The following is a 17,293-nucleotide window of genomic DNA, read 5'->3' on the forward strand; positions in this document are numbered from 1 at the left end:
TCAGCTACCAGTCCCTTGGCCCTCAGCCACCGGTCACTTGACCCTCAGCCACCGGACGCTTGGCCCTCAGCCACCCGTCCCTTGGTCCTTAGCCACCAGTCCCTTGGCCCTCAGCCACCGGTCCCTTGGCCCTCAGCCACCGGGTCCTTCACCCTCAGCCACCAGTCCCTTGGCCCTCAGCCACCGGTCCCTTGGCCCTCAGCCACCAGTCCCTTGGACCTCAGCCACCCGTCACATGGCTCTCAGCCACCGGTCACTTGACCCTCAGCCACCGGACGCTTGGCCCTCAGCCACCCGTCCCTTGGTCCTTAGCCACCAGTCCCTTGGCCCGCAGCCACCGGTCACTAGGCTCTCAGCCACCGGGTCCTTCACCCTCAGCCACCGGTCCCTTGGCCCTCAGCCACCGGGTCCTTGACCCTCAGCCACCAGCCCCTTGGCCCTCAGCCACCGGTCCATTGGCCCTCAGCCACCGGTCCCTTGGCTCTCAGCCACCGGGTCCTTGACCCTCAGCCACCAGCCCCTTGGCCCTCAGCCACTGGTCCCTTGGCCCTCAGCCACCGGTCCCTTGGCCCTCAGCTACCGGTCCCTTGGCCCTCAGCCACCGGTCCCTTGGCCCTCAGCTAACGGTCCCTTGACCCTCAGCCACCAGCCCCTTGGCCCTCAGCCACCGGTCCCTTGGCCCTCAGCCACCGGTCCCTTGGCCCGCAGCCACCGGTCACTAGGCTCTCAGCCACCTGGTCCTTCACCCTCAGCCACCAGTCCCTTGGTCCTCAGCCACCAGTCCCTTGGACCTCAGCCACCGGTCACATGGCTCTCAGCCACCGGGTCCTTGACCCTCAGCCACCAGCCCCTTGGCCCTCAGCCACCGGTCCCTTGGCCCTCAGCCACCGGTCCCTTGGCCCTCAGCTACCGGTCCCTTGGCCCTCAGCCACCGGACGCTTGGCCCTCAGCCACCCGTCCCTTGGTCCTTAGTCACCAGTCCCTTGGCCCGCAGCCACCGGTCACTTGACCCTCAGCCACCAGTCCCTTGACCCTCAGCCACTGGTCTCTTGGCACTCAGCCACCGGTCCCTTGACCCTCAGCCACCGGACGCTTGGCCCTCAGCCACCCGTCCCTTGGTCCTTAGTCACCAGTCCCTTGGCCCGCAGCCACCGGTCACTAGGCTCTCAGCCACCGGGTCCTTCACCCTCAGCCACCAGTCCCTTGGCCCTCAGCCACCGGTCCCTTGGCCCTCAGCCACCAGTCCCTTGGACCTCAGCCACCGGTCACTTGGCTCTCAGCCACCGGGTCCTTGACCCTCAGCCACCGGTCCCTTGACCCTCAGCCACCGGTCCCTTGCCCCTCAGCCACCGGTCACTTGGCTCTCAACCACCGCGTCCTTGACCTTCAGCCACCAGTCCCTTGGACCTCAGCCACCAGTCCCTTGGCTCTCAGCTACCGGGTCCTTGACCCTCAACCATCGGTCCCTTGACTCTCAGCAACCATTCCTTTGGCCATCACAACTGGTCCCTTGGCCCTCAGCAACCGGTCATTTAGCACTTAGCACCTGGTGATTTAGCACTCAGCAATTGTTTTTTAGGCACTTCGCAATTGGTCCCTTGGCCCTCAGCCACCGGTCCCTTGGCTCTCAGCGACCAGACCCTTGGCCCTCAGCCACCGGTCCCTTTGGCCCTCAGACACTGGTCCCTTGGCCCTCAGCGACCGGTCCCTTGGCCCTCAGCCAACAGTCCCTTGGCCCTCAGCCACCGGTCCCTTGGCCATCAGCCACCGGTCCCTTGGCCCTCAGCCAGCGGTCCCTTGGCACTGAGCAACCGGTCCCTTGGCCCTCAGCCACCGGTCCGTTGACCCTCAGCCACCGGTCTCTTGGCACTCACAACCAGGTCCTTGGCCCTCAGCCACCGGTCCCTTAGCCCTCAGCAGCTAGACCCTTGGCCCTCAGCCACCGGTCCCTTGAGCCTCAGCCACCGGTCCCTTGTCTCTCAGCCACCGGCCCCTTGGCCCTCAGCCACCGGTCCCTTGGCCCTCAGCCGCCGGTCCCTTGACCCTCAGCCACCAGCCCCTTGGCCCTCAGCCACCAGTCCCTTGTCCCTCAGCCACCAGCCCCCTGGCCCTCAGCCACCGGTCCATTGGCTCTCAGCCACCAGCCCCTTGGCCCTCAGCCATCGGTCCCTTGGCCCTCAGCCACCGGTCCCTTGGCCCTCAGGCACCTGTCCCTTGGCCCTCAGACACCGGTCCCTTGGCCCTCAGCAACTAGTTACTTGGTCCTCAGCCACCACTCCCTTGGCCTCAGCCACCGGTCCCTTGGCCCTCAGCCACCGGTCCATTGGCCCTCAGCAACATGACCCTTGGCCCTCAGCCACCAGTCCCTTGGCCTTCAGCCACCGGTCCCTTGGCCCTCAGCCACCAACCCCTTGGCCGTCAGCCACCAACCCCTTGGCCCTCAGCCACCGGTCCCTTGACGCTCAGCCACCGGTCCATTGGCCCTCAGCAACTAGACCCTTGGCCTTCAGCCACCGGTCCCTTGGCCCTCAGCCACCAGCCCCTTGGCCCTCAGCCACCGGTCAGTTGGCCCTCAGCCAACGGTCCCTTGGCCCTCAGCAACTAGTCCCTTGGTCCTCAGCCACCAGTCCCTTGGCTCTCAGCGACTGGACCCTTGGCCCTCAGCAACTGGTCCCTTGGCTCTCAGCGACCGGACCCTTGGCCCTCAGCCACCGGTCCCTTGGCCCTCAGCCACCGGTCCCTTGTCCCTCAGCCACCGTTCCCTTGGCCCTCAGCGACCAGTCCCTTGGTCCTCAGCCACCAGTCCCTTGGCTCAAGCGACCGGACCCTTGGCCCTCAGCCACCGGGTCCTTGAACCTCAGCCATTGGTCCCTTGACTCTCAGCAACCATTCCTTTGGCCATTACAACTGGTCCTTTGGCCCTCAGCAACTGGTCATTTAGCACTTAGCACCTGGTGATTTAGCCCTTAGCAATTGTTCTTTAGGCACTTCGCAATTGGTCCCTTGGCCCTCAGCCAACGGTCCCTTGGCTCTCAGCCACCGGATCCTTGACCCTCAGCCACCGAGTCCCTTGGCCCTCAGCCACCGGGTCCTTGACCCTCAGCGACCGGACCCTTGGCTCTCAGCCACCGAGTCCTTCGCCCTCAGCCACCGGTCCCTTGGCTCTCAGCCATCGGACCCTTGGCCCTCAGCGACCGGACCCTTGGCCCTCAGCGACCGGACCCTTGGCCCTCAGCGACTGGTCCCTTGGCTCTCAGCCACCAGTCCCTTGGCCCTCAGCCACCGGACCCTTGGCCCTCAGCGACTGGACCCTTGGCTCTCAGTGACTGGTTCCTTGTCCATCAGCCACGGGTCCCTTGGCCCTCAGCCACTGGTCCCTTGGTACTGAGCAACCGGTCACTTGGCCCTCAGCCACCGGTCCGTTGACCCTTAGCCACCAGTCCCTTGGCCCTCAGCCACCAGTCCCTTGGCACTGAGCAACCGGTCACTTGGCCCTCAGCCACCGGCCCCTTGGCACTGAGCAATTGGTTCCTTGGCCCTTAACCACCGGTCCCGTGGACCTCAGCCACCGGTCCGTTGACCCTCAGCCATCGGTTCCTTGGCCCTCAGCCACCGGTCCCTTGACTCTCAGCGACCGGAACCTTGTCCCTCATCCACCGGTCCCTTGGCCCTCAGCCACCAGTCCCTTGGTTCTCAGCTACCAGTCCCTTAGTCCTCAGCCACCAGTCCCTTGGCTCTCATCGACCGGACGCTTGGCCCTCAGCCACCAGTCCCTTGGCCCTCAGCCACCAGTCCCTTGGTTCTCAGCCACCATTCCCTTGGCCCTCAGCCGCCGGTCACTAGATCCTCAGCCACCAGTCCCTTGGATCTCAGCGACCGGACCCTTGGCCCTCAGCCACCGGTCCCTTGGCTCTCAACCACCGCGTCCTTGACCTTCAGCCACCAGTCCCTTGGACCTCAGCCACCAGTCCCTTGGCTCTCAGCCACCGGGTCCTTGACCCTCAGCCATCGGTCCCTTGACTCTCAGCAACCATTCCTTTGGCCATCACAACAGGTCCCTTGGCCCTCAGCAACCAGTCATTTAGCACTTAGCACCTGGTGATTTAGCCCTCAGCAATTGTTTTTTAGGCACTTCGCAATTGGTCCCTTGGCCCTCAGCCACCGGTCCCTTGACTCTCAGCCACCGGAACCTGCACCCTCAGCCACCGGTCCCTTGGCTCTCAACGACCGGACCCTTGGCCCTCAGCCACCGGTCCCTTTGGCCCTCAGACACTGGTCCCTTGGCCCTCAGCCACCGGTCACTTGGCTCTCAACCACCGCGTCCTTGACCCTCAGCCACCAGTCCCTTGGCCCTCAGCCACCGGGTCCTTGACGCTCAGCCACCAGTCCCTTGGCCCTTCGCCACCGGGTCTTGACCCTCAGCCATCGGTCCCTTGACTCTCAGCAACCATTCCTTTGGCCATCACAACAGGTCCATTGCCCCTCTGTAACCGGTCCCTTGGCCCTCAGACACCGGACCCTTGGCCCTCAGACAACGGCCCCTTGGCCCTCAGACACCGGTCCCTTGGCCCTCAGCGACCGGACCCTTGGCCCTCAGCGACTGGTCACTTGTCCCTCAGCCACCGGTCCCTTGGCCCTCAGACACTGGTCCCTTGGCCCTCAGCCACCGGTCCTTTGGCAATCAGCCACCGGTCCCTTTGGCCCTCAGACACTGATCCCTTGGCCCTCAGACACCGGTCCCTTGGCCCTCAGACACCGGTCCCTTGGCCCTCAGACACCGGTCCCTTGGCCCTCAGCCACCGGTCCCTTTGTCCCTCAGCCACCGGACCTTTTGGCCCTCAGCCACCGGTCCCTTTGGCCCTCAGCCACCGGTCCCTTGGCCCTCAGACACCGGACCCTTGGCCCTTAGCCACCAGTCCCTTGGCCCTCAGCCACCGGTCCCTTGGCCCTCAGACACCGGTCCCTTGGCCCTCAGCCACCGGTCCCTTGGCCCTCAGCCACTGGTCCCTTGGGCCTCAGCGACCGGTCCCTTGGCCCTCAGCCACCAGTCCCTTGGCCCTCAGCCACTAGTCCCTTGGCCCTCAGCCACTGGTCCCTTGGCCATCAACCACCAGTCCCTTGGCCCTCAGCAACTGGACCCTTGGTCCTCAGCCACCGGTCCCTTGGCCCTCAGCCACCGGTCCCTTAGCCCTCAGCCACCAGCCCCTTGGCCCTCAGCCACCGGCCCCTTGGCCCTCAGCCACCAGCCCCTTGGCCCTCAGCCACCGGTCCCTTGGCCCTCAGCCACCGGTCCCTTGGCCCTCAGCCACCAGCCCCTTGGCCCTCAGCCACCAGTCCCCTGTCCCTCAGCCACCAAACCCTTGGCCCTCAGCCACCGGTCCCTTGGCCCTCAGCCACCAGTCCCTTGGAACTCAGCCACCGGTCCATTGGCTCTCAGCCACCGGGTCCTTGACCCTCAGCCACCAGCGCCTTGGCCCTCAGCCACCGGTCCCTTGGCCCTCAGCTACCGGTCCCTTGGCCCTCAGCCACAAGTCCCTTGGCCATCAGCCAACGGTCACTTGACCCTCAGCCACCAGTCCCTTGACCCTCAGCCACTGGTCTCTTGGCACTCAGTCACCGGTCCCTTGACCCTCAGCCTCCGGACGCTTGGCCCTCAGCCACCCGTCCCTTGGTCCTTAGTCACCAGTCCCTTGGCCCGCAGCCACCGGTCACTAGGCTTTCAGCCACCGGGTCCTTCACCCTCAGCCACCAGTCCCTTGGCCCTCAGCCACCGGTCCCTTGGCCCTCAGTCACCAGTCCCTTGGACCTCAGCCACCGGTCACTTGGCTCTCAGCCACCGGGTCCTTGACCCTCAGCCACCAGTCCCTTGGCCCTCAGCCACCGAGTCCTTGACACTCAGCCACCAATCCCTTGGCCCTCAGCCACCGGTCCCTTGACCCTTAGCCACCAGTCCCTTGGCCCTCAGTCACTGGTCCCATGGCCCTCAGCCACAGGTCCCTTGTCCCTCAGCCACCGGTCCCTTGACCCTCAGCCACCAGTCCCTTGTTCCTCAGCCACCAGTCCCTTGGCTCTCAGCGACTGGACTCTTGGCCCTCAGCTACCAGTCCCTTGACCCTCAGCCACCAGTCCCTTGGCCCTCAGCCACCGAGTCCTTGACACTCAGCCACCAGTCCCTTGTCCCTCAGCCACCGGTCCCTTGACCCTCAGCCACCAGTCCCTTGGTCCTCAGCCACCAGTCCCTTGGCTCTCAGCGACTGGACTCTTGGCCCTCAGCCACCAGTCCCTTTGCCCTCAGCCACCGGTCCCTTGATCCTCAGCCACCAGTCCCTTGGCTCTCAGCGACTGGACCCTTGGCCCTCAGCCACCGGTCCCTTGCCCCTCAGCCACCGGTCACTTGGCTCTCAACCACCGCGTCCTTGACCTTCAGCCACCAGTCCCTTGGACCTCAGCCACCAGTCCCTTGGCTCTCAGCTACCGGGTCCTTGACCCTCAACCATCGGTCCCTTGACTCTCAGCAACCATTCCTTTGGCCATCACAACTGGTCCCTTGGCCCTCAGCAACCGGTCATTTAGCACTTAGCACCTGGTGATTTAGCACTCAGCAATTGTTTTTTAGGCACTTCGCAATTGGTCCCTTGGCCCTCAGCCACCGGTCCCTTGGCTCTCAGCGACCAGACCCTTGGCCCTCAGCCACCGGTCCCTTTGGCCCTCAGACACTGGTCCCTTGGCCCTCAGCGACCGGTCCCTTGGCCCTCAGCCAACAGTCCCTTGGCCCTCAGCCACCGGTCCCTTGGCCATCAGCCACCGGTCCCTTGGCCCTCAGCCAGCGGTCCCTTGGCACTGAGCAACCGGTCCCTTGGCCCTCAGCCACCGGTCCGTTGACACTCAGCCACCGGTCTCTTGGCACTCACAACCAGGTCCTTGGCACTCAGCCACCGGTCCCTAAGCCCTCAGCAGCTAGACCCTTGGCCCTCAGCCACCGGTCCCTTGAGCCTCAGCCACCGGTCCCTTGTCCCTCAGCCACCGGCCCCTTGGCCCTCAGCCACCGGTCCCTTGGCCCTCAGCCACCGGTCCCTTGACCCTCAGCCACCAGCCCCTTGGCCCTCAGCCACCAGTCCCTTGTCCCTCAGCCACCAGCCCCCTGGCCCTCAGCCACCGGTCCATTGGCTCTCAGCCACCAGCCCCTTGGCCCTCAGCCATCGGTCCCTTGGCCCTCAGCCACCGGTCCCTTGGCCCTCAGGCCCCTGTCCCTTGGCCCTCAGACACCGGTCCCTTGGCCCTCAGCAACTAGTCCCTTGGTCCTCAGCCACCACTCCCTTGGCCTCAGCCACCGGTCCCTTGGCCCTCAGCCACCGGTCCATTGGCCCTCAGCAACATGACCCTTGGCCCTCAGCCACCAGTCCCTTGGCCTTCAGCCACCGGTCCCTTGGCCCTCAGTCACCAACCCCTTGGCCGTCAGCCACCAACCCCTTGGCCCTCAGCCACCGGTCCCTTGACGCTCAGCCACCGGTCCATTGGCCCTCAGCAACTAGACCCTTGGCCTTCAGCCACCGGTCCCTTGGCCCTCAGCCACCAGCCCCTTGGCCCTCAGCCACCGGTCAGTTGGCCCTCAGCCACCGGTCCCTTGGCCCTCAGCAACTAGTCCCTTGGTCCTCAGCCACCAGTCCCTTGGCTCTCAGCGACTGGACCCTTGGCCCTCAGCAACTGGTCCCTTGGCTCTCAGCGACCGGACCCTTGGCCCTCAGCCACCGGTCCCTTGGCCCTCAGCCACCGGTCCCTTGTCCCTCAGCCACCGTTCCCTTGGCCCTCAGCGACCAGTCCCTTGGTCCTCAGCCACCAGTCCCTTGGCTCAAGCGACCGGACCCTTGGCCCTCAGCCACCGGGTCCTTGACCCTCAGCCATTGGTCCCTTGACTCTCAGCAACCATTCCTTTGGCCATTACAACTGGTCCTTTGGCCCTCAGCAACTGGTCATTTAGCACTTAGCACCTGGTGATTTAGCCCTTAGCAATTGTTCTTTAGGCACTTCGCAATTGGTCCCTTGGCCCTCAGCCAACGGTCCCTTGGCTCTCAGCCACCGGATCCTTGACCCTCAGCCACCGAGTCCCTTGGCCCTCAGCCACCGGGTCCTTGACCCTCAGCGACCGGACCCTTGGCTCTCAGCCACCGAGTCCTTCGCCCTCAGCCACCGGTCCCTTGGCTCTCAGCCATCGGACCCTTGGCCCTCAGCGACCGGACCCTTGGCCCTCAGCGACCGGACCCTTGGCCCTCAGCGACTGGTCCCTTGGCTCTCAGCCACCAGTCCCTTGGCCCTCAGCCACCGGACCCTTGGCCCTCAGCGACTGGACCCTTGGCTCTCAGGGACTGGTTCCTTGTCCATCAGCCACGGGTCCCTTGGCCCTCAGCCACTGGTCCCTTGGTACTGAGCAACCGGTCACTTGGGCCTCAGCCACCGGTCCGTTGACCCTTAGCCACCAGTCCCTTGGCCCTCAGCCACCAGTCCCTTGGCACTGAGCAACCGGTCACTTGGCCCTCAGCCACCGGCCCCTTGGCACTGAGCAATTGGTTCCTTGGCCCTTAACCACCGGTCCCGTGGACCTCAGCCACCGGTCCGTTGACCCTCAGCCACCGGTCCCTTGGCCCTCAGCCACCGGTCCCTTGGCCCTCAGCCACCAGTCTCTTGGCCCTCAGCCACCGGTCCCTTGGCCCTCAGCCACCTGTCCCTTGTCCCTCAGTCACAAGTCCCTTGGCCCTCAGCCACCAGTCCCTTGGCACTGAGCAACCGGTCACTTGGCCCTCAGCCACCGGCCCCTTGGCCCTCAGTCACCGGTCCCTTGGCCCTCAGCCACCGGTCCCTTGACCCTCAGCCACCAGTCCCTTGGGCCTCAACCAACAGTCTCTTGGCCCTCAACCAACTGTCTCTTGGCCCTCAGCCACCTGTCCCTTGGTCCTCAGCCACCCTTCCCTTGGCCGACAGCACACTGGTCCCTTGGCCGTCAGCCACCATTCTCTTGGCCCTCAGCCACCGGTCGCTTGACGCTCAGCCACCGATCCCTTGTCCCTCAGCAACAAGTCCGTTTGCTCTCAGCCACCAGTCCCTTGGCACTGAGCAACCAGTCACTTGGCCCTCAGCCACCAGTCCCTTGGCACTCAACCAACAGTCTCTTGGCCCTCAACCAACAGTCTCTTGGCCCTCAGCCACCTGTCCCTTGGCCCTCATCCACCCGTCCCTTGGCCCTCAGCCACCGGTCCCTTGGCCCTCAGACACCGGTCCCGTGGACCTCAGCCACCGGTCGCTTGACGCTCAGCCACCGATCCCTTGTCCCTCAGCCACCAGTCCCTTTGCTCTCAGCCACCAGTCCCTTGGCACTGAGCAACCAGTCAGTTGGCCCTCAGCCACCAGTCCCTTGGCCCTTAGCAACTATGTCTCTAGGCCGTTAGCAACTGGCCTCTTGGCCCTCTGCCACCAGTGCCAAGGCCCTCGGCAACCATTCACTTGGCCATTAGCACCCAACCATTGGCTCTAAGCATCATTTCCCTTGGCCCTTAACCACCATGGCATTATCCTCAGCAACCATTAGTTTTGCCCTCAGCCACCGGTCCCTTTGGCCCTCAGCCACCGGTCCCTTCACCCTGACCAACAAGTGCTTTTTCCGTTAGCAACCGGTTCCTTGGCCTCCAACAACTAACACTTGGCCCTTAGCAACCGGTGCTTTGGCCCTCAGCGACAAAACCCTTGACACTCAGCCGCCCGATCCTTAGCCCTCAGTCATCGGTTGTTTTGCTCTGAGCATCCAGTCCATTGGCCCTCAGCAACCAATCCCTTGGCCTCAGGAACCGCTCACTTGGCCCTGAACAACCTGTCCCTTGGGTATTAGCAGCCAACTCTTGCCACGTAGCAACCGCTCCATCTCCCTGAGCAACCGGCCCTTAGTCCTCAGCAACTGGGCCCTTGGCCCTCAACAGCCGGTCCTTTGGTTCTCAGAAACCGATCACTTTGCCCTAAGGAACCAGTCCCTTGGCCCTCAGCAACCAGTCTTTTGGCCGTTAGCAACCAGTCTTTTGGCCCTTAGCAACCAGTCTTTTGGCCCTTAGCAACCAGTCCCTCGGCCCTTTCAACCAGTCCCTTGGCCCTTAGCAGGCGGTCATTCGCCCTGAGCAACCGGTCCCTTGGTGCAAAGCAACCGGTCCCTTGGCATTTAGCAACTGACCCATTTGCCATTAGCAGCCAAAACTTGCCACTTGGCAACTAGTCTCTTCGCCCTCAGCCACTGGTCCCTTCGCCCTGAGCAACGTTTCCTCAGCCCTCAGCCATTGTTCATTTTGCTCTTAATGGCACAACACTTGGCCTATAGCAACGAGTCCCTTGGCCCTTACCAACTGTACCCTTGGCCCTGACCAAAAGCTCCTTTGCACTTAGAAACTGGTCACATGGCCCTGAACAACCAGGCCGTTGGCCTTTAGCAACTGCTCCCTTGACCCTTAGCAACTTTTCTCTAGGCCCTTAGCAACTGGTCTCTTGGCCCTCTGCCGCCAGTGCCAAGGCCTTCGGCAACCATTCACTTGGCCATTAGAACCCAACGCTTAGCTCTAAGCAACCGATCCCTTGGCCCTGACCCACCATGGCTTTGCCCTCAGCAAAGAGCAGTTTTGCCCTCAGCAACCAGTCCTTGGCCCTCAGCCACTGATCCCCTTGGCCCTCAGCCACTGATCCCCTTGGCCCTCAGCCACTGATCCCCTTGGCCCGCAGCCACTGATCCCCTTGGCCCTCAGCCACTGATCCCCTTGGCCCTCAGCCACTGATCCCCTTGGCCCTCAGCCACTGATCCCCTTGGCACTTAGCAACTGATCCCCTTGGCCCTCAGCCACTGATCCCATTGGCCCTCAGCCACTGATCCCCTTGGCCCTCAGCCACTGATCCCCTTGGCCCTCAGCCACTGATCCCCTTGGCCCTCAGCCACTGATCCCCTTGGCCCTCAGCCACTGATCCCCTTGGCCCTCAGCCACTGATCCCCTTGGCCCTCAGCCACTGATCCCCTTGGCCCTCAGCCACTGATCCCCTTGGCCCTCAGCCACTGATCCCCTTGGCCCTCAGCCACTGATCCCCTTGGCCCTCAGCCACTGATCCCCTTGGCCCTCAGCCACTGACCCCCTTGGCACTCAGCCACAGATCCCCTTGGCACTTAGCAACTGGTCCCTTGGCCCTCAGCAACTAGTCCCTTGGTCCTCAGCCACCAGTCCCTTGGCCCTCAGCCACCGGTCCCTTGGCCCTCAGCCACCGGTCCATTGGCCCTCAGCAACATGACCCTTGGCCCTCAGCCACCAGTCCCTTGTCCTTCAGCCACCGGTCCCTTGGCCCTCAGCCACCAACCCCTTGGCCCTCAGCCACCGGTCCCTTGGCCCTCAGCCACCGGTCCATTGGCCCTCAGCAACTAGACCCTTGGCCCTCAGCCACCGGTCCCTTGGCCCTCAGCCACCAGCCCCTTGGCCCTCAGCCACCGGTCAGTTGGCCCTCAGCCACCGGTCCCTTGGCCCTCAGCAACTAGTCCCTTGGTCCTCAGCCACCAGTCCCTTGGCTCTCAGCGACTGGACCCTTGGCCCTCAGCAACTGGTCCCTTGGCTCTCAGCGACCGGACCCTTGGCCCTCAGCCACCGCCTCTTGAACCTCAGCCACCGGTCCCTTGGCTCTCAGCGACAGGACCCTTGGCCCTCAGCAACTGGTCCCTTGGCTCTCAGAGACCGGACCCTTGGCCCTCAGCCACCAGTCCCTTGGCCCTCAGCCACCGGGTCATTGGCCCTCAGCCACCGGCCCCTTGGCACTGAGCAACCGGTCCCTTGGCCCTTAACCACCGGTCCCGTGGACCTCAGCCACCGGTCCGTTGACCCTCAGCCACCGGTCGCTTGGCCCTCAGCCAACAATCCCTTGGCCCTCAGCCACCAGTCTCTTGGCCCTCAGCCACAGGTCGCTTGACGCTCAGCCACCGGTCCCTTGTCCCTCAGCCACCGGTCCCTTGACCCTCAGCCACCGGTCCCTTGTCCCTCAGCCACCGGTCCCTTGGCACTGAGCAATCGGTCACTTGGCCCTCAGCCACCGGCCCCTTGGCCCTCAGCCACCGGTCCCTTGGCCCTCAGCCACCGGTCCCTTGACCCTCAGCCACCGGTCCCTAGACCCTCAGCCACCGGTCCCTTGGCCCTCAGCCACCGGTCCCTTGGCCCTCAGCCACCGGTCCCTTGGCCCTCAGCCAACAATCTCTTGGCCCTCAGCCACCAGTCCCTTGGCCCTCAGCCACCGGTCCCTTGGCCCTCAGCCACCGGTTTATTGACCCTTAGCCACCAGTTCCTTGTCCCTCAGCCACCAGTCCCTTGGCCCTCAGCCACCGGTCCCTTGGCCCTCAGCCACCGGTCGCTTGTCCCTCAGCCACCTGTCCCTTGGCCCACAGCACACTCGTCCCTTGTCCCTCAGCCACCAGTCCCTTTGCTCTCAGCCACCAGTCCCTTGGCACTGAGAAACCAGTCACTTGGCCCTCAGCCACCAGTCCCTTGGCCCTTAGCAACTATGACTCTAGGCCGTTAGCAACTGGCCTCTTGGCCCTCTGCCACCAGTGCCAAGGCCCTCGGCAACCATTCACTTGGCCATTAGCACCCAACCATTGGCTCTAAGCAACATTTCCCTTGGCCCTTAACCACCATGGCTTTATCCTCAGCAACCATTACTTTTGCCCTCAGCCACCGGTCCCTTTGGCCCTCAGCCACCGGTCCCTTCACCCTGACCAACAAGTGCATTTTCCGTTAGCAACCGGTTCCTTGGCCTCCAACAAATAACACTTGGCCCTTAGCAACTGGTTCTTTGGCCCTCAGCGACAAAACCCTTGACACTCAGCCGCCCGATCCTTAGCCCTCAGTCATCGGTTGTTTTGCTCTGAGCATCCAGTCCATTGGCCCTCAGCAACCAATCCCTTGGCCTCAGGAACCGCTCACTTGGCCCTGAACAACCTGTCCCTTGGGTATTAGCAGCCAACTCTTGCCACGTAGCAACCGGTCCATCTCCCTGAGCAACCGGCCCTTAGTCCTCAGCAACTGGGCCCTTGGCCCTCAACAGCCGGTCCTTTGGTTCTCAGAAACCGATCACTTTGCCCTGAGGAACCAGTCCCTTGGCCCTCAGCAACCAGTCTTTTGGCCGTTAGCAACCAGTCTTTTGGCCCTTAGCAACCAGTCTCTTGGCCCTTAGCAACCAGTCCCTCGGCCGTTTCAACCAGTCCCTTGGCCCTTAGCAGGCGGTCATTCGCCCTTAGCAACCGGTCTCTTGGTGCAAAGCAACCGGTCCCTTGGCCTTTAGCAAATGACCCATTTGCCATTAGCAGCCAACACTTGCCACTTGGCAACTGGTCTCTTCGCCCTCAGCCACTGGTCCCTTCGCCCTGAGCAACGTTTCCTCAGCCCTCAGCCACTGGTCATTTCGCTCTTAATGGCACAACACTTGGCCCATAGCAACCAGTCCCTTGGCCCTTACCAACTGTACCCTTGGCCCTAACCAAAAGCTCCTTTGCACTTAGAAACTGGTCACATGGCCCTTAACAACCTAGGCCGTTGGCCTTTAGCAACTGCTCCCTTGACCCTTAGCAACTTTTCTCTAGGCCCTTAGCAACTGGTCTCTTGGCCCTCTGCCGCCAGTGCCAAGGCCTTCGGCAACCATTCACTTGGCCATTAGAACCCAACGCTTAGCTCTAAGCAACCGATCCCTTGGCCCTGACCCACCATGGCTTTGCCTTCAGCAAAGAGCAGTTTTGCTCTCAGCAACCAGTCCTTGGCCCTCAGCCACTGATCCCCTTGGCCCTCAGCCACTGATCCCCTTGGCCCTCAGCCACTGATCCCCTTGGCCCTCAGCCACTGAACCCCTTGGCCCTCAGCCACTGATCCCCTTGGCCCTCAGCCACTGATCCCCTTGGCCCTCAGCCACTGAACCCCTTGGCCCTCAGCCACTGATCCCCTTGGCCCTCAGCCACTGAACCCCTTGGCCCTCAGCCACTGATCCCCTTGGCCCTCAGCCACTGAAGCCCTTGGCCCTCAGCCACTGATCCCCTTGGCCCTCAGCCACTGAACCCCTTGGCCCTCAGCCACTGATCCCCTTGGCCCTCAGCCACTGATCCCCTTGGCCCTCAGCCACTGATCCCCTTGGCCCTCAGCAACCAGTCCTTGGCAGTCAGCCACTGATCCCCTTGGCTCTCAGCCACTGATCCACTTGGCCCTCAGCCACTGATTCCCTTGGCCCTCAGCCACTGATCCCCTTGGCCCTCAGCCACTGAACCCCTTGGCCCTCAGCCACTGATCCCCTTGGCCCTCAGCCACTGATCCCCTTGGCCCTCAGCCACTGATCCCCTTGGCCCTCAGCAACCAGTCCTTGGCCCTCAGCCACTGATCCCCTTGGCCCTCAGCCACTGATACCCTTGGCCCTCAGCCACTGATGCCCTTGGCCCTCAGCCACTGATCCCCTTGGCCCTCAGTCCCTGATCCCCTTGACCCTCAGCCACTGATCCCCTTGGCCGTCAGCCACTGATCCCCTTGGCCCTCAGCCACTGATCCCCTTGGCCCTCAGCCACTGATCCCCTTGGCCCTCAGCCACTGATCCCCTTGGCCCTCAGCCACTGATCCCCTTGGCACTCAGCCACTGATCCCCTTGGCCCTCAGCCACTGATCCCCTTGGCCCTCAGCCACTGGTCCCCTTGGCCCTCAGCCACTGATCCCCTTGGCCCTCAGCCACTGATCCCCTTGGCCCTCAGCCACTGATCCCCTTGGCACTTAGCAACTGGTCCCTTGGCCCTCAGCAACTAGTCCCTTGGTCCTCAGCCACCAGTCCCTTGGCCCTCAGCCACCGGTCCCTTGGCCCTCAGCCACCGTTCCATTGGCCCTCAGCAACATGACCCTTGGCCCTCAGCCACCAGTCCCTTGTCCTTCCGCCACCGGTCCCTTGGCCCTCAGCCACCAAACCCTTGGCCCTCAGCCACCGGTCCCTTGGCCCTCAGCCACCGGTCCATTGGCCCTCAGCAACTAGACCCTTGGCCCTCAGCCACCGGTCCCTTTGCCCTCAGCCACCAGCCCCTTGGCCCTCAGCCACCGGTCAGTTGGCCCTCAGCCACCGGTCCCTTGGCCCTCAGCAACTAGTCCCTTGGTCCTCAGCCACCAGTCCCTTGGCTCTCAGCGACTGGACCCTTGTCCCTCAGCAACTGGTCCCTTGGCTCTCAGCGACCGGACCCTTGGCCCTCAGCCACCGGTCCCTTGGACCTCAGCCACCAGTCCCTTGGCCCTCAGCCACCGGGTCATTGGTCCTCAGCCACCGGCCCCTTGGCACTGAGCAACCGGTCCCTTGGCCCTTAACCACCGGTCCCGTGGACCTCAGCCACCGGTCCGTTGACCCTCAGCCACCGGTCGCTTGGCCCTCAGCCAACAATCCCTTGGCCCTCAGCCACCAGTCCCTTGGCCCTCAGCCACCGGTCCCTTGGCCCTCAGCCAACAGTCTCTTGGCCCTCAGCCACCTGTCCCTTGGCCCTCAGCCACCGGTCCCTTGGCCCTCAGCCACCCGTCCCTTGGCCCTCAGCCACCGGTCCCTTGGCCCTCAGCCACCGGTCCCTTGGCCCTCAGCCACCGGTCCATTGACCCTTAGCCACCAGTCCCTTGTCCCTCAGCCACCGGTCCCTTGGCCCTCAGCCAACAGTCTCTTGGCCCTCAGCCACCTGTCCCTTGGCCCACAGCACACTGGTCCCTTGGCCCTCAGCCACCAGTCTCTTGGCCCTCAGCCACCGGTCCCTTGTCCCTCAGCCACCAGTCCCTTTGCTCTCAGCCACCAGTCCCTTGGCACTGAGCAACCAGTCACTTGGCCCTCAGCCACCAGTCCCTTGGCCCTTAGCAACTATGACTCTAGGCCGTTAGCAACTGGCCTCTTGGCCCTCTGCCACCAGTGCCAAGGCCCTCAGCAACCATTCACTTGGCCATTAGCACCCAACCATTGGCTCTAAGCAACATTTCCCTTGGCCCTTAACCACCATGGCTTTATCCTCAGCAACCATTACTTTTGCGCTCAGCCACCGGTCCCTTTGGCCCTCAGCCACCGGTCCATTCACCCTGACCAACAAGTGCATTTTCCGTTAGCAACCGGTTCCTTGGCCTCCAACAACTAACACTTGGCCCTTAGCAACCGGTGCTTTGGCCGTCAGCGACAAAACCCTTGACACTCAGCCGCCCGATCCTTAGCCCTCAGTCATCGGTTGTTTTGCTCTGAGCATCCAGTCCATTGGCCCTCAGCAACCAATCCCTTGGCCTCAGGAACCGCTCACTTGGCCCTGAACAACCTGTCCCTTGGGTATTAGCAGCCAACTCTTGCCACGTAGCAACCGGTCCATCTCCCTGAGCAACCGGCCCTTAGTCCTCAGCAACTGGGCCCTTGGCCCTCAACAGCCGGTCCTTTGGTTCTCAGAAACCGATCCCTTGGCAGTAAGGAACCAGTCCCTTGGCCCTCAGCAACCAGTCTTTTGGCCCTTAGCAACCAGTCTTTTGGCCCTTAGCAAACAGTCTTTTGGCCCTTAGCAACCAGTCCCTCGGCCCTTTCAACCAGTCCCTTGGCCCTTAGCAGGCGGTCATTCGCCCTTAGCAACCGGTCTCTTGGTGCAAAGCAACCGGTCCCTTGGCCTTTAGCAACTGACCCATTTGCCATTAGCAGCCAACACTTGCCACTTGGCAACTGGTCTCTTCGCCCTCAGCCACTGGTCCCTTCGCCCTGAGCAACGTTTCCTCAGCCCTCAGCCACTGTTCATTTCGCTCTTAATGGCACAACACTTGGCCCATAGCAACCAGTCCCTTGGCCCTGACCAACCGGTCCCTTGGCCTTTACCAACTGTACCCTTGGCCCTAACCAAAAGCTCTTTTGCACTTAGAAACTGGTCACGTGGCCCTTAACAACCAGGCCGTTGGCCTTTAGCAACTGCTCCCTTGACCCTTCGCAAATTTTCTCTAGGCCCTTAGCAACTGGTCTCTTGGCCCTCTGCCGCCAGTGCCAAGGCCTTCGGCAACCATTCACTTGGCCATTAGCACCCAACGCTTAGCTCTAAGCAACCGATCCCTTGGCCCTGACCCACCATGGCTTTGTCCTCAGCAAAGAGCAGTTTTGCCCTCAGCAACCAGTCCTTGGCCCTCAGCCACTGATCCCCTTGGCCCTCAGCCACTGATCCCCATGGCCCTCAGCCACTGATCGCCTTGGCCCTCAGCCACTGATCCCCTTGGCACTCAGCCACTGATCCCCTTGG

Source organism: Pristiophorus japonicus, unplaced genomic scaffold (assembly GCF_044704955.1).
Source record: "Pristiophorus japonicus isolate sPriJap1 unplaced genomic scaffold, sPriJap1.hap1 HAP1_SCAFFOLD_752, whole genome shotgun sequence".
Lineage (NCBI taxonomy): Eukaryota > Metazoa > Chordata > Chondrichthyes > Pristiophoridae > Pristiophorus > Pristiophorus japonicus.